At 36.0% G+C, this 24648-nt stretch overlaps 1 pseudogene; it reads left to right on the plus strand.

Moving 5' to 3' along the window:
* LOC110696374 lies at positions 1-24407 on the plus strand (annotated as a pseudogene).
* Positions 24408-24648: the final 241 nt, after the last annotated feature.

The following is a 24648-nucleotide window of genomic DNA, read 5'->3' on the forward strand; positions in this document are numbered from 1 at the left end:
ATGGATAACCTCCCAGAATTAGCAAGTAAAGAGGACATACAATTTCTTACGCTGTCCAGGTTAGAAGGATCAAACTTGATACGTGAAGCTCTTGAAGTTGTGAAGCAATTGCAGAAAAAGTATGACGAGGTTCCACCCTCGAAAAATAAATCCAAGAGAGAGTTCACACCCATGGGAATGACCTATGGTGCTACTTTTGATCGTCTCTATGATCAAGGACTAATCAAACCTATTGGCCCTACTGAGGATCCAACACTAGAAAAACAATCTTCAAGATGGGATTCCAAGTCCTACTGCAAATACCATCGAGGGAACGGTCATACCACAAATGAATGCTACAAGTTTCGAAACCTCATTCAAGATCTTATGGAAGCAAACAAGATCCCATTACCTCTAGCTAGCGAGGGAACGAGGAAACACTTTTCCTTGCAAGTAATCGATGAACCCAAGAAGAGTAATAGACTCTACACTCCAATTGGGATTCCGTATGCTCAAATGTTCAAAATATTCTCCGAGAGTGGCGAGGTCAAACCTCTTGAACCGAGACCATTTGAATCGTTAAAAAGGACAGAAAAAATTAATTATCAATATCATCAATTAGGGGGTCACACTATTGAAAACTGTTTTAAATTTAAGGATTTAATTCAAAAAATGATTGATAACAAAAGACTAGTCCAAGTTCCACAAGAAGAAGATGTAAATATTAATGGAGTTTGGGATAGTGATGAAGAAGACGTTTATCTAAAGGACATGGTAGGACCTCCACCTACAGTTTCATATGCCATGGATGACTTCTCAGGTGAAGAAGATTCATCCATAGACGTCCTCACAAGATCCGGGAGAATGCAACCTCCTGTTTTAACACAACCCATGCCAACCACGCAGCAAGTTCCCATACCTATCATAGAAGACAATGACATTGTCAAACAGTTCAAGAAAACCAAGGTTGAAATGAACGTATGGAAGCTTCTAGCAACATCTCGAGAGCATAGGTTGGTAGTAATGAATGCCTTGGATAAGATATGGATAGATTCTGACACCACTCCTGAGGGGTTGGCTAACTTCCTTACGAGTGATCTCCCTAGTCCTATCAACTTGATCACCTTTTCCGACAAGGACTTACCTCTAGAAGGTGACAAGCATTAGGCGTTAAATCTCACAGTGATTTGCAAGAGAATGAACGTCCCTATGACTCTTGTAGACAATGGATCGGCCATTAATGTCTGTCCACTTAGAACTGCGAGAATGCTAGGCATAAGGGATGAAGACCTAACCCCGTCAATGCAAGGAATAAGAGCTTATGACAACACTCGACGTCAAGCTCTTGGTAAAATCACTATGAACGTAACGGCGGGAGCAATAGAACACGCTACTACATTCCAAGTAGTAGACATTAAGGCTTCATTCAATCTATTGTTGGGACGCCCTTGGCTCCATGACCTAAAGGCCGTCCCTTCATCTCTCCACCAACAGGTAAAGGCCATAGTTGGAGGAATTCCCATTACAATCGATGCTTCACCCATGAGGATTAAAGCTATAGACAATCCAATAATTAATGTGGAGCACGATGAAGATAATGAAAATTTGTGGGGCTTTAACGAAGAGGTCTCCTTAATCGAGGAGGATGAAAGGACCCCTCTTTGCCACGACCCCCACTCCAGTATGGTAGTGAACGCTATTATGAAGAAACAAGGACATTTTCCGGGGATGACCCTAGGAAAGAAAAAAGGAATAGCAATACCGCTGGAATCACCTGGCCTTCCTAAGTTAGATACTTTCGGACTTGGTTCCGAACCGACTCGGGAAGATCTCAAGAGAGCCTAGGAAAAGTCAAAGGCACGTAAGGACGCTCGCATCCAAAAGAAAGCAATCCCAATGGATCAGTATCCTCTTACCCTCAATGGACAATTCATAAAAGAAGGAGAGGACTATATGTGCTACGAATTTCCTGAACCGTTTGTCGTAAATGGCATAAGACAACCGGGATTCGAGGTTTTCTTAGATTGCTACTTCATAGACAAAATCCCAACTTCTTTCCACAAGGAGAAAGCACCCCCATGCTTTGACTTTAATGTCATGGGATTACTATTTGGGCGAGAAAAATATGAGCCAACATACAAAGAGGATAACTCCTCGCTCATCCAAACGGTCCTACAAAGAAAAAGCTTCGATCCCTCAAAGCTCATCACTCAAGCGGAAGGATCACTACAAGGGTGGCGCAAGACCGTCAAGGTGACTACTCCAAGCGGAAGGAAAATCTCCATTACAACGGAGCAAGGACCAATGTTCGAAGAGTCGTCTGAGTCAGAGTCAGAGTCTCTCCCTATAGAGTAATCAAAGTCTTTAGTTGTAGCACCCCCCTTTTCTATCTCTTCTCCTAGGATAGTCAGCGATCAAGTCCCTGAGGACATATCCCTCTTTGATGTTATGATCTCAGAATTTAATAATATGTCTTCTTCTCCTTACTCCTTGTGTTCTTCTTTAACCCAAGATGATGATCATTGCTTAAGTAACAATGAACATGACAAAGAACTTATTAAAGCAATGGAAACACTTGAAAATAAAACACCGATAATTAAGGAAACTGAGACGGTTGATATCTCAAATGATTCAACCAATAAAAGGGAGAAGTTAAAATCGGACTAACGCTTAATGAACAAGAAAGAATTGATTTAATTAACTTGCTTAAATAATTCGTCGATTTATTCGCTTGGTCATATGAAGATATGCTAGGCATTAATAGAGAAATAGCTCAACACACCATACCATTAATTCTAGGAATGAAACTTGTAAAACAAAAGTTACGTCGAATGAAACCCGACGTAGCTCTTAAAATAAAAGAAGAAGTTCAAAAACAAATAACGGCAGGTTTTATCAAGGTATCCAAATACCCCGAATGGGTCGTCAACGTCGTCCCAGTTCCAAAAAAGGATGGAAGGGTAAGAATGTGTGTCGATGATCAAAATTTAAATAAGGCAAGTCCAAAGGACGACTTCCCTTTACCACACATCGATATTCTGGTGGATAACACAGCAAATCATGTACTTCTCTCGTTCTTGGATGGATACGCGGGCTATAATCAGATTCTCATTGAGGAAGAAGACATGGAGAAAACAACCTTCATAACACCATGGGGTACTTATTGCTACACGGCAATGTCATTCGGGTTGAAAAACGCGGGTGCTACTTACCAACGAGCAACGACTGCCTTGCTCCATGACATGATGCATAAAGAAGTCGAAGTATACGTGGACGATATGATTGTGAAATCAAAAGATTGCCCAGGCTATCAAATAGCCTTGAGAAAATTCTTTGAAAGATTGAGAAAATACAACATGAGACTAAATCCATCTAAGTGTGCTTTTGGAGTCACCTCGGGCAAGCTTTTGGGTTATGTCATAAGCTCTAGAGGAATAGAGATAGACCCAACCAAGATCAAAGAAATCATGTCAATGCCACCGCCCAAAACCGAGAAGCAAATTCGAGAATTTATTGGCCAGTTACAATACATAAGCAGGTTCATATCAAAATTGAAAACAATATGTGAACCAATCTTCAAAAAGATTAAAAAGAATGTACCAGTGATATGGGATGACGAGTGTCAAAAAGCCTTTGAAAAGATCAAAGCCTATCTCGCAAATCCTCCCGTATTAGCACCAGCACTTCCGAGAATACCTCTTAGGTTGTACTTAACAGTCACCAAAGAGACAATGGGAGCCATGTTAGCACAAGAAGTAGAAGGCAAAGAAAATGCGGTCAACTATCTAAGCAAAAAGATGCTCGAGTATGAAGCACGCTATATAACACTTGAGAAATTGTGCCTCGCATTGGTGTGGGCCACAACTAAGTTAAGACATTACATGCTCGTGCATACAGTCTTTGTAGTTTCCCGATTAGATCCACTCAAGTATTTATTCGAGAAATCTACACTAAATGGGCGCATATCGAGATGGATAGTCAACTTAGCCCAGTTCGATGTAAGGTTCATGCCACAAAAAGCTAGCAAAGGATCTGCGGTTTCGGATTTTCTAGCAAACTTTCCAATCGACGTCAATACACGACAATGAATTTCCAAACGAAGACTTGATGGTCATTGAAGATGATACTTGGACCTTGTACTTCGATGGAGCCTCAAACCAAAAGGGATATGGCGTTGGAGTATTACTAGTATCACCCAAAGAAGAGCATGTTCCAATCTCTATTAAGCTTGATTTCGACGTTACTAACAACGTTGCTGAATATGAAGCATGCTTAGTAGGCCTTGAAACAGCTTTGGCATTGGGAGTGAAAAAGTTACGGATATTCGAAGACTCTTCATTGATCATCAATCAAATCTATAAAAGATGGAAAGTAAGGATGAAAGCCTAGCCCCTTACCAAACTTATCTGGAAACTTTCACTAATCAGTTAGAGAAGGTGGAATACACATACCTACCTAGAGAAGAAAATCAATTTGCTGATGCCTTGGCAAGACTAGCCTCAATGGTTAGGATTCCTACAGAAATCGAGCAAATGCCTCTAACTATAGAAAAAAGGCATAAACCGGCCTACATTCAAGCTATAGAAGATGATGAAGTGATCCAAGACAAAGATGAAGAAGAAGGACCGTGGTACATGGATATACTCAACTATGTCACCAAAAGAGAATACCCTCCCAATGCTGACAAAAGAGCAAAACGAGCATTAAGGTTGTTGGCTTCCCAATACGTACTCATAGACAACGAGTTACACAAAAGGATACCTAAGGGTCAAGCTCTCTTGTGTGTAAGGAAAAAAGGATGCTCAAAGAGCAATGAGGATAGTCCACGAAGGAATTTGTGGTACTCACGTAAATGGAAAAATGCTAGTCCAAAAGTTAATGCGAGATGAGTACTATTGGACTACCATGAATAGGGATTGTCATCAATACGTAAAATGATGCCCTAAGTGTCAAATCTACGCTAATTTATAACATGTTCCTCCATCTTTACTTTACACCTACACTTCGCCATGGCCATTCTCTACATGGGGAATTGACATCATTGACAAAATCACTCCCTCAGGAATAGGAGGTCACGAATATATTTTAGTGGCAATTGATAACTTCACAAAGTGGGTCGAAGCACAATCGTATGCCAAACTCACTGCAAAACATGTAACACTCTTTATCGAAAGAAATATTATTTGTCGATATGGAGTCCCACATGAAATAATAAGTGACAATGGAACTTGCTTTCAAGCCGAGTGTGAAGATTTGCTACAAAAATATGGTATTCAACATCATCATTCTTCTCCTTATAGACCTCAGGAAAATGGAGCAGTCGAAGCAGCTAACAAAAATTTAAAGACTATCATCGAGAAAATGACGGAAAATTACAAGGATTGGCCTGACAAACTTCACTTCGCATTGTGGGGTTATCGCACGTCAACAGGAAATACGCCATTTGCCTTAGTTTATGGAATGGATGCCGTACAACCTGTAGAGCTAGAGATTCCATCTCTATGCATCACATTAGAAAGCAAACTTGATGAAATTGAATGGACTGGGGCGAGATATGATGAGCTAATTCTACTTGATGAAAAACGACTAGAAGCTCTACATCATACTCAATGCTATCAAACTCGTATGGCTAGGCATTTTAATAAGAAGGTCAAGACAAGAAACATCAAAGTAGGAGATTTGGTGTTAAAAGTATTAAGGAATAATGTTTTAGATCCAAGGGGAAAATTCAGACTTAATTGGTCTGGACCCTACATTGTCAAAACAATTCTGTCAGGAGGTGCAGCAAAATTAACTGACATGGATGGCAATGAGTTCTCGAACATGACAAATCTTGACCATTTAAAAAAATACTACCCATAATCACTTGAGTAGGACACACAAGAGAGCTACGTTTGGTCTGATTCCTTAAGAAAGGATACGTAGGCAACCCTTTATGGGTGCGGCCACTTTATTTTTTTCAAATCTCGCATCCCAGACTTAATAAAAAAAAATTCAACAGAAGATCGACGAAACATCGGCGTCACAGAAAAAATTCTGGCGCCAGACGACAACCCCTGTCGCCGGTCGTAAAATCGCAGCGCCAATTTTCTGTACAGTATCTGGGAATATTTTGGTGTATTTCGGAAAATTTTCGACTTCCGTACTCGAAAAAAAATTTGAAAAATTAAATTTTCGGTTTTCATTGCTTTAATAAATTAAATTTAAAGGAGATAATTTAATTAAAAAGATGGAATCTCATTAATAAAATAAATTACATTATTGATGGAATTTAAACAAAGCTTAAATAAATTAACTTTGAATTTAAAACTAAGTCTAATAATTGAAAGTTAAGCAATGCTTTTAATCTTTTTTCTATTTCTTTGCCCTCTTCCAATTCTTATCTGCGTCTTCTTCCTCATCCATAACCTTAGCTAGTAGGCATCCTTTAGAGGATCTACATTCAATTTTGGAGTAAATAGTTTCCCCTTTAGCTAGGACCCCATGCTTCTTTTCTACCCAAGCCTTATTCTCTGTAGTGTCAGCCTTCCTTTTCCTTTATCCATCGTAGAGATTTTCTTATTAGGCGTGGTAGGTGTTTTGAACTCAACTCTTTCACCCAAGCGTTCCTTAACAGAAATCACTTTATCACCTAGACGACTCTTCACATCAGTTTTACTCTGTTGTTTCTTCATGTCCTTTGAAGGTTTCTTCAGAAGCCACCTTTTCACATCATTGGGCAAGGAAGGAGGAACCTTTTGGGTAATCACTTCCCATAAAGGTCTAGCGCTCCAATAAGTATCAAATTTGTCTACTTCTTGAGAGACAGGGAACTCATAAGGACAACAAAGATCCCCGAAAGGAATTGTTTGAAGAATACTGTATGTCTTTTTACCCTGCAGGGGTAATAAAAAGTCATTCGGGACAAGCTTGGAAGACGGCAGAAAGGTTTCTTGTTAACACCTACCATCTTTCCTATTTTCCACCAAGGGATGACTCACTTGATGGCAAAATTGCATGACCCGAAGACCTTCTTCCATTCATGGCGCCCTATCTTAGAGAAGCGTTTCTTCCTTCTCACAAAGCAATTTGGAGTATACTTCTCAATATTGTCTAGAGGGCTAATGTAGGGAATATTTCAAGCGTTAATCCCTAGCTTAAACCCCACTGTGATCATACACTAAAGTACGGTGACGTCCAAAGGGAAAGAAGATAGAGCAAAAGAGTCGCCAACAAGTTTTAGGAACTTGTAAACCGTTCACGAGGTGAAGGTTACACCCCTTAATGATCCAGGAGATCGTTAACTCCAATAGGTCTTGAACCATGACTGGTAGTTTGGGGATGAAGGTACAAATCCAACCTAAAAGAGATTGAACCTGCCCTAATAATAGACCTCTACTTTATTCTGATCGTATTCATGTGCGCTTTCTTACTAACATACAATCAATAGGATTACCCTAAACCTGTTTATCTATGTTGGTTGAATTTAATGCACAAATAAAAATATTATTTGCGATCACTTGAATTATAATCATATTAACCCTAACAAGATTATTAATTATCTTATTAAGCGTGATTACAAGTACAAAATCCCTTTAAACATACGTAAAAAGCGAGATCAAGAAATAACAATAAATATAATCAAGCAACATAATAATCATAATAACAATTATGAAAATAATAATAATATTATAATCATAACTATCATAATTAAAAATAATCATCATAACAATAATTATAACAATTATAATCATAAATCATAAAAATAATCATAATAATGTTAAAGCATAATAATAGCAAGATCATAGGCATGATACTAACAAGATTAATAACAAACCCTAGCATGTCACTAAACAATAATAATCAAAGTTTTAGCCCTAACATGATCCTAACATGAATATTAGGAAAGAAAATAGGAAGCATCATACTTTTAATCATACTTAATATTAAAGTTACCCTAGACATGATACTAGGAATTTATTGTTGTCACCCTAAACATCAAATTAAGAAAAACATCCTAAGCATGATACTAGGAATCATAATAACAACCTAAGCATGATTTCTACATAATAAATATCAATAAAAAAATTAAACTACTTACTTAGATACTTCGTGCCTCTTTCTAATAACAAAATACATACGTTAGTAAGTTCAAGGAAAATAATAAACAACAATTAAATTAAATAATTGAAATAAAGATAAGGGACCAAACCCTCAGAAATTAAACCTTTCACGTCTTGGGCGAACGCAACTTCGAATATGGCTAGGTGTATCTAAGTCTAATGAATGCGGAATTTACATATTCGAGAGAAGCTAGTTTAGAAAAGAGAGAGAGAGAGAGTAATCAAGAGAATCTTGATGAGAGTTGGTGAATGAAAACGGGGTGTTTTAGGAAGCTGTTTATAAAGAAAATCAGTCAAAAAGATAAAAAATCGAAACGGAGTTCTCACGCATAAAACTTGATTAGTGTCGACGCTGGCAATTAGCGCCAGACGCTAATGCTTAGCGTCAGGCGCTAATGCTTAGCGTCATACGCAAATAATCAGTTTCACGAGTTTTTTGTTTTATCATATCTTTTGATCCGGAAGTCAAAATAAGACATATAATATGTCGTTGGAAAGCTCTTAAAGTCTAATTTCCAACCCAATTTGAATCAGATTAAAATATTTTGTAGATAAAAATATATGGCCGAAATAGTGGAAGGTTGTCAGTTTTTGGATAGAGTTTCATATCTAATTCATATCTTTTTCGTTATAGCTCGGATTTAATATTATAATATATCATTAGAAAGATAATTTCAATATCTATCCAACCATATAAAATTTGATAAAGATTATGAGGCAAGAAAATAAAATCTAAATATATTCCACTTCGTACAAAACAAGGATTCTAAAAAGGAGTAGTTTTATTCAATTTCAAACTCTTTAAAACATAATTATCAATCGTAATTCCATTAGGATTTAATAGAACTTTCTAGAGTATTCTATAAGACTATAATCAATCCTAATAGCTTTAGGAATGATAATTAATAATAGGCCCTCCTTAGATCATTGGGCCCAGTTTAGTATTTTGGCCATAACTTCCTCATTATTCATAAGAATTGGGCTTATAATATATCGTTGGAAAGGTCTTTTCAAGCCCTATCCAAATACACCATTATTGGACCCATATTATGGATCAAACTAAACTGGAATGCACGTTTTTCATAAATAAAGTAACAAAAGAAATATTTTCAAAAATAGAAAGAAGAGATATTTTAATAAAAACATCCTTATCACTAGAATTTTCACACTTTCTCTTTATTCGATAATCAAATGACATGAAAGGTATTCATCAATGGGTTTGGTTTTGGGGAGACACATTTGGGTGTCTATAGAAGCCCCCACTTTGATTGAGTTTGGAGAAACGCAAGTTTCGAAAACGAAATTCAAAGTATCGATAGGGACGGAGAATGATTCAAAACGTTCTGCGATCCTAAATCATTCTTGTAACACCCTAAATCATTCTTGTAACGCCGATACCTGCAAATTAGCGTTAGTTAAAACAGATAAAAGAGTTAAAGAAATGCCTATGTTGCACCGTCGAGCACACGTCTTTGGAGGTAACCGATTTGTTGCTGCCTTTGCTGTTGTGACAACTTTCCACAATTTATGGAACGCCATCTTGCTGTTTTGATGTTCACTGGACTCTGAACATTGGAGCTTTTTTGATATGTTCACGCGTGTAGACATCCATTTGTGTCTTCCCAAAACCAAACCCGGTGATGAGTAACTTTCGCGTCGAATCATAATCGAATGAAGCGAAAGTGTGGAAAGTTTAGTGTTGAAGATAGTTTTAATTTCTTTTCTCTTCTCTTTATTTTTAAAAACTTATTTTAAGAAAACAGCCAATCTAGTTTGGTTGGTCCATGATATGGGTCCAATAGTAGTGTAGTTGGATGGGGCTTGACAAGAGTTTTCCAACGATATATTATAAGTCCAATTCCGATGAATATTGAGGAAGTTATGGCCAATTTACTAAACTGGGCCCGGTTTGAGCTTTATGTACGGCCCAATGATCTAGAGGAGGGCCTAATATGATTTATCATTCCTAATGCAATTAGGAATGGTTTTAGTCTTCTAGATTCTTCTAGAAGGTTCTTTTCATTCCCAATTCAATTAGCATTGATAAATTGACTTTCGTTGACTTTTCAGAGTTTAAATTAAAATAAAAAAGCATTTTCGAGGAAAAGATACGATTTTATCCTCCTGAACGGCAAAACTTATCTGATTTTCGAAAACGCGTCAAGAACAGGCCTGGCGCCTGACTCCAGGCGTTGGCGCCTGGAATCAAGTTTGGCGCCTGGCGCCAATTAGCCAGGGTTGGCGCCAGCTCTGTTTTGCGTGCGCTAACTCTGTTTTGCGTGCGTCAAGTGCTCTGTTTTGATATTTTATCTTTTTGGCTGATTTCTCTATAAATAACGTATTAAAAACTCCGTTTTCATTCACTAATTCTGACGAATTCCCATCAACAACCAATTCTCACGAATATTCACCTACAATCATTTTTCATTCATCATCAATTCTTTCTCTTTTCTAAACCTTGCTTTTCACATACAAAAATTCCGCATTCGCAAGATCTAGAAACACCTAGCCATATTCGAAGTTGTCTTCGCCCTAGACGTGAAAGGTTTAATTTCTGAGGGTTTGGTCCCAAATCTCTCTTTCGATTATTTAATTTAATTGTTTGATTATTATTTTCCTTGAAGTTACTAACGTGTGTATTTTGTTATTAAAAAGTGGTACGAAGCATCAAAGTAAGTACTTTAATTGATTAATTAATATTATGATGTAGAAATCATGTTTACATTGTTATTATGATATTTCTAGTATCATGTCTAGGGTAATTTTAATATTAAATATGATTGTTACGATGCTTCCTATGATCTTCCTAATTTTATGATTGTTAGTATCATGTTTGGGTTAAAGATTTGATCTTGATTGCTTAGTGACATGCTAGGGTTTGTTATTAATCTTGTTAGTATCATGCCTAGGATCTTGCTATTATTATGCTTTAATATTAACGTGAACATGATTATGATTATAATTGTTATAATTCATGATTATTATTATTTTAATGATGATTATTTTATCTATGATGATTATGATTATAATTTTATTATTGCTATAATTATTATTATGATTATTATAATGATTATTATTATTATTATTATTATTATTTTGATTATTATAATTATTATTCATGATATTGATTATTATTATGTTTCTTGATGCTTATTTATTATTATTGCTTGATCACACCTTTATGCATGTTTAAAGGGAATTGGTACTTGTAATCACGCTTAATAAGATAATTAATAATCTTGTTAGGATTAATGTGATTATAATTCAAGTGATCGCCAATAATAGATTTATTTGTGCATTAATATTCAACCAACATAGATAAACAGGTTTAGGGTTAATCCTATTGATTGCATGTTAATTAGAAAGCGTACATGAATACGATCAGAATAAAGTAGAGGCCTATTATTAGGGCAGGTTCAATCTCTTTTAGGTTGGATTTGTACCTTCATCCCCGAACCCTTATTTGGTTCAAGACCTTATGGAGTTGACGATCTCTTGGATCGTTAAGGGATGTAACCTTCACCCTGTGAACGGTTTACAAGTTCCTAAAACTTGTTGGCGACTCTTTTGCTCTATCTTCTTCCCTTTTGGACGCCACCGTACTTTAGTGTATGATCACAGTGGGGTTCAAGCTAGGGATTAACGCTTGAAATCTATTCCCTACAACGCGTCTCTAAACAGAGAGCTTCTTTTTAATATGAATTTCTGAATGATGTGTCCATGCGTCTCTGAACAAAGAGCTTGATAATAGGATGCCCACGCGTCTCTGAGCAAAAGAGCTTGATAATAGGATGCCCACGCGCCTCTGAGCAAAAGAGCTTGATAATATGTCCACGCGTCTCTGAACAAAAGAGCTTTGATAATATGTCCACGCGTCTCTGAACAATAGAGCTTTGATGATATGTCCATGAGTCTCTAAACAAAAGAGCTTGAAAGAAATGTCCACACGTCTCTGAACAAAAGAGCTTTGATGATATGTCCACGCGTCTCTGAACAAAAGATCTTGAAAGAAATGTCCAACCGTCTCTGAACAAAAGAGCTTCGATGCTTGAATGTTTGTTGCGATAATATTTCGAAGAAAAAACTTTCGAAGACTAACGCTTGTCGATCTCTAAAGCTCGCTTGAACTTTGCTTCCGCTATGCCAGTACGTCGGCGATTTGCTGCTTGTGAACCATTATGTCGGTGCCTCTGCTGTTTATGAACCAGTATGTCAGTGTCTCTGCGATGAGCCAATGCTTAGGCGCTTTAAGCTAAGTGAGACGATCTTTCGTCAGGTCGATCACTTATTGCGATTGTAATCAAACTGACTACTTGATCATGTCAAATTGCTTATAGGGGCTAACTGGCGTACCAAGGAACCTGAAATTTCTGTATGAGGTCGAAATCACCTTTCTGAGAGGCTTCGAGCTGTGTCGCTGCTGAAATATCTCTGGCGTCAAGAATGGGCTCTGTCGCCAGACGCTGGGATCTAGAGTCAGGCGTTGAACTCTGTTGCCAGACGCCAGATGTTGTTGCCGGACGACAACCTTGTCGTCTGGTGCTGGAGTCGGGTCTTCCCTATTCTGCTCTTGCTGGCACTATTGCTTGGTTTTGCTCCGAACTTTGAGCTTGGTCATTTCCTTTCAACCAAATCCGCTCAAATCTTTTGTAAATTAAAGCTCTTCATCTCTAATTTACTGATCCATGTAACTCCTCTTATCTTGGAGGAATCTCCTGTATCATATTCGCGGTTTTTTCGAAAAAAATCCGGGAATGTCCTCGCTTGCTGGGATGCACCTGCATTTATATCTTTGACTATAGGACTTTGCTTATATTTCTTTAGGGTTGACCTAAGACTTAGTGTTGACTCAATGACTTGACATGACTCAAGGTATATACTTGACTTACTGTGATTGACTGACTCGAGGTTGACTCGACTCAAAGTGTTTGACACATGTGTTAGACTCAAATCAAGGTGATATTAAACGACATGACTCAACGTGTACATGACTCGTGTGTGCATCGTAATGTGATTGTGAGACTCGAAAATGCCAAAAAAGCAAAATTTTTGTGGAGGGTACCGAATTTCTCCCGAAAAAGAAAGACGCAAAAAAGAAAGAAGCGAAGTTTTTGAAGGTTCATGTTGAATGAGATTAGTCAAATGTTTTGCAAAGGATTAATTCATCCTAGGCTATCTCAATTGTTGACTCCATGATGAAAGTATTTGGGTAACTTAGGCACGGAGGCTAAGCACTTCATACTTTGTAATGCAATGACAATTATGATTGATGAGTGATGTTGATATGACAAGGCATGCTTCAGCGTTGTGTTAAGAATCCATGACAAAGGGTTCCTAAGGGAAGTATATTTGCATGTATGTGTGATGTGTGTGATAGTGACACTAAAGTTAGGCCGCAAGGGCTAAGTGTGTGGGAAAATATATTGAAAAGAGTCAAATGGTGGTGACTCTTAGTCTAGGTAAGCTAATGAAGTAGGGATCAAGCCCCCAAGTCTAGCTCTAAGTAAATAGGGATAAGCATAGGAGATCCCTTGATATGATCATGGTGTGTGAATGTGAATATGAATGCATGTTTATTACGGCCGCACCTCGATGTGAGGTTGCCTACGTATCCGTTAGGAATCAGGCCGAACGTAGCTCTAGCTGAACCACACACAAGTGTGTGTATACCTCAAAAAGGTATTTTTAAGGGTTGTAACGTGGTTAGGCTAAAGGTTATAGAAGAAGGGGATAAAGGCTCAAGACCCTAGATAAGCCCCCAAGGTGTGCAACCTCGCTTTTGAATCTTTGTTTTTTTTTATGCTTGAGTTTCTACTCTTTTTTAGCTCTTTTTTGCTTTAGAATTTATTTTATTTTAATAAGTGTGGGCAATCCCGATCATGCGGTCTATCACTCACTTGGCATTCATTTTTCTCAGGCACGGTACCGAGCACTTGATAAGAGACGCAATCTAAGACGTGTTCATATCAAAGACATGTTCATGTCAAAGACATTGGAACACTTACCCTTTTGTACACTTTTATTTATTATTATTATTATTATTTTTTTACTTATTTTTATTGATTTTTATTTTGTTTTTGAAATCACTAAAGCTTTTTGTAATTGCATAGGTTACACACCATCCCATCCCAAAGTTAGGTAGATATGGGTTGAAAAATGAATGGTCTATCGTTAGACGAGGCTTAAAGTTGTGTATCAAGAAAGGATTATATATTTTAAAGGGCGAAAGGTATGATATGGCTACAAGAGGTGCCTCAAATCATCGATATACCTTGTACTTAATTTGGCATGGATTTTTGTTTTTGTTTTTTTTTTTTTTGTTTTTTTTTTTTTTTTGGCAATGCAATGATCATATGTAAGGAAATAAATTCTCATTTTATTTAAAAAAGTAAAGGGTAAAAATCAAACTCTAAGAAATAAATTCAAGGAGAAAGAAGGGTGTCTAAGCTAGACTTATTGGGGAAAGGGTTTGAAAAAAAAAAGAAGAAGAAAGCATGAAATCTTGGTGAGAAACTTGCCTCGTGCATTTGTTTCATCATTACCCTCATTTTTTTTTTTGTCAATCACATGATTCAAACTCGATTCAACATGCATGGATGGAAGAAGGTAGGAAGAATGAATATTGTGATATGGAGAAAGCATGTAGAGAAGGGAAAGATGATGTAGATGAAGAGATATGAAAAAAATTAGGAATAGAATGTACCCCCAACTCAAATGATGGAAAAAACCGACTCATGCATGAACCTAAGACATGGTCATGGTGACATATACACAAAGTGTGTGCTACGACTAGTGAGTTTAGGTGACATGTTAAGACTCGTGTCATGACCATGTAGCTAGACTATGTGACTAGACTCAAGCAAAGACTAAGTTAAGACTTCACATATATACATTAAACTGGACAGGTTGTGGTATTTTAATCATCACTTTTTATCTGTGACTCTAATTGGGATGAAACAAACGCCAAATTAAATATAAAACTCGGGGATACAGATCCATAGGTTATAAGACTCGTATTTCTTCCTAGAACTCCGGCTATGTCCAAAACAAGTTGACGCTTGTGCAGTATACGGGAATAAAAAATCTTGGTTGACTTAAAGGAACTATGACACAATTTTAGACATATTTATTAGCTCTAATTAATTAATTAAGTAATTAAACAAAGTCCTTTAGTCATTAATTAGTTTATTAAGTCTTAACACAAGTCAAACAAACGGTTAGAAAAAAAAACACATAGAGTATGCACAACAAATAATGCACAATTAGTCAAGTAGGCACAATATGATGCAATGAGTTTGCAACCTAACCATGGCTCTAGTTCTGTAAAGTTCAGGATATGGGTTAGTCAATAGAGGGTCCATGGTTAATTGTCCGGATGCACCGCGCGAAAGCCTAACCGTGAAGGGTTGGTGCGAGTAGATGGGACACCGCGAGTTTTAGAAAAAACTCGCTTCCATGATTTGGTGAATTCAACATTCTCGGATGTACCCTTTGTTGCTCAGAGTGTTCAATCAGGTAGATGGAGTATGAATTCTCAGGGGGTTACGTCCATATGTAGAACACATATGGGTTTCAGAAAAGTGAGAAAAACTCAATCAGGAAGTAGGATCGAGCGAACAATGGTAAAAACTAGTCGAAATTAGAACGCATATTTCTGGCTCGGTATTAGAAGAATTTGGCGCCAGCAAACAGAGATTGGCGTCGGATTTTGGCTGTAGCGCCTGGCGACATAGATGTCGTCTGGTGCTACAGTCAAATTCTGGCACTAACTTCTGTTCGCTGACGCTAATTCCTACATGCCTCAGCAGCTTTCTGTGCTCGATAAAATTTTCCAGTTTCGCGCAGTGTTATTTCGGTCCTAGTTGTGAAAGATATTCCTCAAATATCCTACGTGTAAAAATCCTATGTTTTAACTCATTACGGATGGTCTTTCCAATGAGATCTTTTTTACGCATATGACTATAATGTTAATCAAAATTACGCACATGAAATACTTAGAACGTTTCGAGTCTCATCCACTCATTCTAAATTATTGCCGAAATAAATTTCAGGAATTAAAATAGAAATCCTCCCGAGTGGAGTTGCCAAAAAACTGTAGGGAATATTTCAAGCATTAATCCCTAGCTTGAACCCCACTAAGATCAAACACTAAAGTACGGTGGCGTCCAAAGGGAAAGAAGATAGAGCAAAAGAGTTTTGCTTATCGGGAAAGTCCAAAAAAAAAAAAAAAAAAAAAAAAATTAATTAGGATTGTGTTATGAACTGTACTTCATATATGTGTAGAATTTATTCAAGTAATTTATGTATTTGTTAAGAGAGTGTGTTAGTCAATTAAACACATTAGTGACAATATTTTCTAAACTAGAGATGTAATGTACTTTTTATGTTCTTTTTTACTTGACCTGTTTAATTTATCACGCTTTCCAATGCAAAACTTTAACCATCAATAACTCTAATTCTCCATAAGTAAAAAAAATTATAAAATTTATATATTATGATAATACTTAATGAGACGATTCTAACAAGATGTCGCATGAATATATTTTTCCATAAACACAATCATAAGAGACAGTCAAAGTGAATAGTGAATTGTGTAAAAGTCAAAGAGGGTCAAGCAAAAAAGAATGGAGGAATTATAACCATGTACAACAAACGAGAAAAAAAAAGGTGTAAACACTATATACTATGAGACGGAGGGAATATTAATTACAAAATCTAGCTGAATGTTAGTATAATTTGATAGTGCAGGTTTTGGGATCTATATGGTATACGGCAGCAATAAGCCGACAATACTCGTGTTGGGGAACACAATGTAATGAAGAGAAAAAAAGATTTCCTGCATGCCTACCTAAATATCTAGATTGTTCAACTGTTCCAGATGTTGATAGAAAATATTGGTATAATAACACTAATTTGATCATTAATTGTGACCCAAGAAATGATGACGCCTCTTTCAAATTTGGAATGTTTGCGGAAGCTTTTACCTAAACCTGGGCACCGTGCCGGGCCGCCGCGGGCCGTGCCTAGCGGGCTACGGGCTGGTTCGTGTCGTGCCCGTCGTGCCGGCGGGCCCAGGATTTCGTGCCGTGCCGTGCCGGCCATTTTCACAGGCCAGCCCACGGCACGGCACGACCCTCGTGCCTGGCGGGCTCGTGCCGTGCTGGCCACGTGCCGGCCTGCGGGCTGGCAGCGGGCTGGTGCAGTTTTCAAAACTTTTTTTTTTTTTTTATATATGACAACATTAATAGTTTATAATGTATATAAGTTATAAAATTATAATTATAAGTTTTATAAGGTTATAACTTATAAGTTTATAACTTATAAGTTATAAGTTATTAAGTTATGAATTTTATAATTATAAGTTGAATATTTATGTTTTATAATTTGTATATTCAATATTTATATTTATATATTTACTTTATACTATTACTTTAAAATTTAATGTTTATGATTTATTAGTAATTGGTATAATTTTTTTTTTTTTTTTAATATGAATTTACAAATTGTAACAAAACGGGGAAAAAAGGCAAATTGGACTTTGGATGTGAATAATGCGTACTTTATATTATTATTACTTGAGTTGAGAAAATTGTACAATGATAACAATGATAAAAATCATACAATGATGGTATTAAACAAAAATTGGAAAATGATAAAATTGATATTTTTAAAATCGTACAATATACAATAATTGGCTATTCTTCTTCTCCTTCTTCTTGCTCGTCTTCGTCTTCGTCTTCGCCTTCGCCTTCAAGGTCATCGGCTAGTTGCATAGATTAGGAACTAGCCGAACCCGAACCGGAAGCGGAGGTTCCTTCTTCGTTGTCGTTGTGGTCGTAAGAACGGTCTTGTGAGCGATTTTCCGCATCCAACCAATCTTTGAAACACACACACATTTCTAGTGTTTCGGGTTTTAGACTTGTTCTTCTATCGTCTAAAACCCTTCCGGATGCGCTGAAAGCTCGTTCGGAGGCGACGGAGGAAACTTGGATAGCAAGAATGTCTCGTGCCATTGCCGCCAAAGTTGGATGCTTCGAGCTTTGTTGTTTCCACCATGCAAGGAGGTCGAGGCTGTTTATCTCATCGTCGTCCATGCCTTTGGTGAAGTCGTAACTCAGGTACATCTGCAACTCCGAGACGTCGCTTTGCATTCTCCTGATTGATGAATCACCTGAAAACCTTGAAATCAAGTTAGTAGCTTGTGAAAATAAATGTTTGGCCTTCTTACTTACGTTTTTGGATGGTTGGGAAGGCCCTGAGCGAGGAACGGTGCCATATTTGGCTTCATAGACTCTATATAAAGCAAAAAACTGATCCTTCACATTAGTCTTATGGTTTTCTACATCATCGTCAAGAAACATGCATTGAAAGTAAATGTCAACTAACATAAATGTGTTTTCATACTTTTGCCTAGGATCTAATATGGAAGCAAAAATATAAATCAAAGGAATCTCACTATAATATTTACGCCACTTTTTTTCCATTGCTGGAAGATACTGATCATAATCACTTTGATGGCGATGATCAGCGAAAAGTTGGGCGAGTAAGCATGCATTAGAAAGAAAGTTTTGAGCACAAGGATTGTAAACAGTAGAAAAACAATACGTCATGTTATATAATAACTGTAAAAATTGCATATATCTTTCACAGTTATTCCAATCATCATCATACAAAGCATTTTGTGGAAATTTTTGGTTGTAAAATAATGTTAACGGGCCCTTGTACTCAATTGCCTTTGTTAACATGTCATAGGTGGAATTCCACCTAGTTGGGCAATCGGTTCTAATTTTTATTACAGCATTTTGAAATGTATTATTCTTTTTTGTAACATCCATTGATCATCTACCCAATGGCAAGTCACACATAAATAGTGATATTTATAACCACTATCCCAAGAATCGGCTGTTAAAGATACTCTACAGTTAAGGTTACTCAATTCGGCTTGTAACCGGACTTTGTACTCTAGGAAATTTTTCATTGCGGCGGAACGAACGGTTTTCCTAGAGATTCTTTTATGTTGGGGTTGTAGTGCTTTGTTAATGTAGGTGTTGAATGCGTCACTTTCCGAGAAAAGAAAAGGTTGTTCGGCGTGTACTATCATTTTTCCTAGTTCATCCCTATCCCTCTCATAGTTGTATGTAAAGCCGTATGGATGGAATTGGGAAATTTTGGGCTGGGTTGGATCACTAGCTGGTTTTGCACAAGCTTTCATGTGTCTAGATAAGTGTCCCGTCCCGTTTTTGGTAACTGCCGTGAATACACTATTACATGTTTTACATTTTGCCCATTGTTCACCATCTTTACTTAGGACAAAATAACGCCATACCTCACTCCTTCGGTTTTTCAAAAGTAGCATCTCAGTTTCGGTTAACCATTCATGAAGTGTGTGATGGTTAGTAGTGGGACTAGTGGGAGTGGCAGTAGAAGGGGTAGAACCGGAGGGAATTCGGGTACTTTCTTGGCTACCTTGGCTAGAACAATAGTTTTGTTGATTACCGATATAATTAGGTGGAAATTGGTATGGTGGTAGTGGAAATTGGTTTAGTGGTGGTGCTGGAAATCCCGACGTATTATATGGCTCATAGCCCGGGGGGAAGTAAATGGGGTCATTGGTTTGACTCGTAATTTGGGGGCTCGTTGTATTTGGTGGTTCCCTAGAACTACTACTACGGATAAGTCGGCCTTTCCCCCTAGACCTAGATGATGGGTTGTTCGATGCCATAATTAACAATTAATTTTTTAATAAAAAGTGGTTAACTATAATAATAATAATTAATAACAACAATTTTAACAATAAAAATATCAATAATATTAATTAATAACAACAACTATAACAATAACAATAACAACAAAAATAAATAATAACAACAATTGTAACAATAATAATAATTAATAACAACAATTATAACAACAACAATAACAATTAACAACAATAATAATTAAACAAGATTATTCTAATAATAACAATAAAACAATAATAAATTTAAGATTAGTTTAGATCTTACAACCGTGCTTCAACGCTCCACTAATTACGATTACGAACTTTTTAATTTTTTCCGATATTAGGAAAATAATTAGAGAATTTAAGAGAATAATTAGAGAATTTAAGAAAATAAGGATTATTAGAGATTTAGAGAATATAAGAGATAAGAAGAAGAGATTGTGATTTTGTGATTTGGGAATGAAATGGAGGTGAGTATTTATAGAATTTTTGGGGAGCAAATTGGCAAAAAACTAGCCGTTTTTTAGCCGTTTTTTTGGCTTATTAAGGAGCTAGAATAAACGGTAACATTACCGTTGGCTCGCGGGCCGTGCCTGCGGGCCGGCACGACGGGCCAGCACGGCGGGCCATGCCCGTGCTCGTGTCGGGCCGTGCCTGAGAATTCTCAACCCTGTCCGTGGCACGGCCCGTGGCACGGGAGTTGAACTTCGTGTCGTGCCGTGCTTGAATTCGGGCCGTGCCAGGCTGCGCCGAACGGCGGGCCGTGCCGGGCGGCACGCGGGCCAACCCGGCCCGTGCCCAGGTTTACTTTTACCAGTGGAGTTGGTTCCTCAAATTTTGTTACGAAATATCTGTATTGTCTATGGTTTGGGCTCAAGAATTTAAGGTATGTGGTTAAATGATTATACAACTTTATTATTGAGAAATTCCTATTCTCTATCGTTATTTAAATAATATACTTTTGTCTTTTAAATTTGGTTGCACCATCTCCTATAACGAAATTGACATATATAATAATTGCAATAATTTCTTATTGTTTTAAATTATATATGCAAATAAACCTGTAGAACGTTTAACTTTTACATTCAATATATATCTTATAATTATAATACTTTTTTAAGTTATTTTATATTAAACTTTCAAACAAAGGTACTAGGCTATTGGTTTTCTTTCATACATTTTTTTCCCTTATTTTTACATATCATACAAACGTATTTTTAAATATGAAAAAAATCTTAAATCAGCCTGATTTAAGTTTTAGAATGATGTTTTCAATTAAGTTTGAGTTCGATCTTAGTAATTTCGGTCCAATCTTCGAGTTTCAGTATTTGATATTTGGGTCTTCGATCCAATATTAGATTGTTGAATAACCCTTATAATAAGTATATGAAAAATAACATCATACCTAAAGTATATTCAATATTTTAGTTTTCATACCACTATATTTGTAATCAATGGTATTGATAGCTAAACATGTGCATTAGATATCGTGAAAATTATTAAGAAGGTGTTTAAGAAATGAATAATTTGCACGATTAATGTAAAATCTAAAGGTTAAAAGAGGTTTCATGCCAAAATCAATGACAACATGAAGAGTAGCTCTTATCCTAATAAAGTGTTAAACTCTTACTCTTTTTTTAATCAATGTGGAACTCTCACTTTGTGTCATGTGGGAAGATTATACATTTGAGATCCCTTTAATACAACCAAGTGTGATATTTCATAGGGCCTCCCCCACACATGGTTCTAATTCAATTTGGTCCAAAGTATTTTATACATGTTAAAGTATTTCATCGTGGGCCTAACTTTGATTTCATGTTATAAGACCTAATCACCTTGTATCGAGGTAAATAGAGAGAGAATCTGCTTTACAAGGTCATTGGAGGTTTACATTCAAAATTACATATTCATGTGACAATAGGAGTAGCCCTTTTAACCTTATAATGTATTTTTCTTCTCTTCTTCTTTTTTTTTTGTTTTAAAAAAAATCAACATGGAACACCACATGTTCTGTATTGGAAGACTATACCTCAATAATAATCCACCAAATTAATCCTAATATCTTATCATTATATTTGTATGTAATGAATCGAATATTTTTACATATCAATGGAAATTGTTACCCCTACAAATCTCACTAACAATTGTTCTCTTGCAGTTCTTATGGGCAAAATCTAGACACAACCACCTTTATTGGAGAAACATTTTTTGCGATATGTGTTTGTATTGGGGGATTATTTTTGTTCTGCCTCTTAATTGGAAATATGCAGGTTTTGATGCCTATCTTATTTTTATCAAGTTTCTTTTTAATGATTTCCAATACATATTTATAACCTAAATATCTTTTGAAAGAAACATATTTTTAGCTTAAAATTTAAGAATGGGAACATTCAAAATGTTAGACAATAATCAACATATTTACCTAAGAAATGAATTATTTTACCTTTGTAAAATTTATATCATTTGATTAATAACCATTATTTTCATCCTTGGTTAATAAATTTTCTAATTTTGTCATTAATTCTTATTCATTATATTTCATCTTTATAGCTAGAATCAAATTTATAAAAATAACATAGAAGCATAAAGATCATTTATCAACGTGGGCTAAGTCTCTTAATTATGAGTATGAATTTCACCTAGTGTGCATTTAAATTATATCACTAGTTATGATAAATTAGACTATTAAATCAACTTAGATAATACAACATTTTGCAAATTAAAATAAAAAATGAAAAGGAAATTAGTTAGCTTACAATTGATTATTAATGATATAAACAAAAAAAAAAACCTAGATTTATCTTTATTTTAGTGTCTAAACCCTTAATATCGAAATTTAATGATATTTTCTATTTGCTATTTCTAAAAGAAATTATTCAAAGGATTGAGAATGATTCAATAAAATTTAAGCTATAGTAAATAAATCTAAAAAGAAATTAATTCATTTACATATAATAAATAGAACATAAATTCAACTGTTATAGTATATCGAATCATATCTACACAATTTTCATACTTACAATAAGTTGCATTTGGTTTGAAGACATATCTACAATCATTGACGGTCCGTGTTGAAGAATGGCGAATAAAACGAAGAGACACTGAAGAGTGGATGAGACATCGTCAATTGCCTCCAGCATTGCAACAACGAGTTCATCAATTTGTTCAATATAATTGGCTAGCAACAAGGGGGGTTAATGAAGCCTCTATTTTGTGCTCTTTGCCTTTGGATTTGCGTCGTGAAGTACAACGTCATCTATGCCTTAACCTTGTTCGACGTGTATGTCTTTTTTGGTATATTTATCTTTTTTCTACTAATAATTATTTTATATTAGTTTTTCACGGTACAAAAATCACTACTTGTCTAAATGTGAGTAGTATTGTGTCATGAGAATTTTGACTTGCTTATAATTTATTCATGGAAAAGTGCAATTTCCCTTTAAAAAATGACATCACATGCTATTATGTTCATGTGTACACATAAAAGTAAAATTTTAAATGCACCTAAACCATATAAAATCACCTGATTTTACATTACCAATATAGTGTTTAATTTGAAATAATCCATAATGAGTTTGTGCTTAACTTCTAACAAGTAATTTGTGTAATGTATATGAGTTATCTTCACAAATAAAATCTTTTGTAAATAGGAAAAAATATTAAAATTAATGTTTACATTAAAATGGCATGGCTCTTAGTTAAAATATTTTTTTAACATGTGTATATTTTGACAAGAGTAATAAATGTGATTCTGCTAAAATAGTTAATGAGAATTATTCCTCGTTCCGTTCACAGATTTTATACTTAATATCATGTCATTGTTTTGAATTTGATAGGTACCATTTTTCTCAAAAATGGATGAGCTTTTGCTTGATGCTATTTGTGAGCGTCTTGTTGCAACCTTGAGTACGCAAGGCACATATATATTCAGAGAAGATGATCCCGTTGATGAAATGCTTTTCATCATTAGAGGGCAACTTGAAAGCTCCACAACCGGTGGTGGAAGGTCTGGATTCTTCAACTCGATCACATTAAGACCAGGTGACTTTTGTGGAGAATAATTGTTAACTTGGGCATTACTACCCAATTCAAACCTATGTCTTCCTTCTTCCACAAGAACAGTAAAAGCATTAAGTGAAGTTGAAGCCTTTGCCCTTGGAGCAGAAGATCTTCGATTTTTCTCCACACAATTTAAGCGTCTTCATAGTAAAGCTTTACAAGACGCATTTAGATACCATTCACATCAATGGAGAATGTGGGGGGCTTGCTATATTCAATCTGCATGGAGAAGATATAGGAAAAGAAAAATGGAAAAAGAGTTAAATATGCAAGAAAGCATGTATTATAGTATGAAGGATGATGGTCAAACCAATGAATACCATAATAAAGCACTAGATGATAGTAATATTCCCTTTGAACATAACTCTGATACAGCTCAACATCTCGGGGCAACGGTTTTTGCTTCTAGATTTGCTGCCAGTACAATGAGAGGGGTTCATCAAAAGGGTCAATTGGTTAAACCTTCTACAAATGATGACTTAAAGATGCCAAAACTATTCAAACCAGATACGCCAGATTTTTTTAAAGATGGTGATGATAATTAATTAGGTGTTGATAGTTATCAAAATTCAGTGTTCATCATCAATTTACTTATAAATGAACATAGCATGTAATAAGATCAATATAAGTTCTCTTGAGAACATTTGCACACTTTTTGGAGAGGATTGTATGTGTGTGTGCGCGCGCGCCCCTAAGGCATTTAAGATGATTGATGATCAAAATTTTAAATTAGTTTCGTCGTGATAGATATTTATTTTTTAAAAAAAACTTATTATTCCAAAGATA

The sequence above is a fragment of the Chenopodium quinoa genome, unplaced genomic scaffold (assembly GCF_001683475.1).
Source record: "Chenopodium quinoa cultivar QQ74 unplaced genomic scaffold, ASM168347v1, whole genome shotgun sequence".
NCBI classification, from domain to species: Eukaryota; Viridiplantae; Streptophyta; class Magnoliopsida; order Caryophyllales; family Amaranthaceae; genus Chenopodium; species Chenopodium quinoa.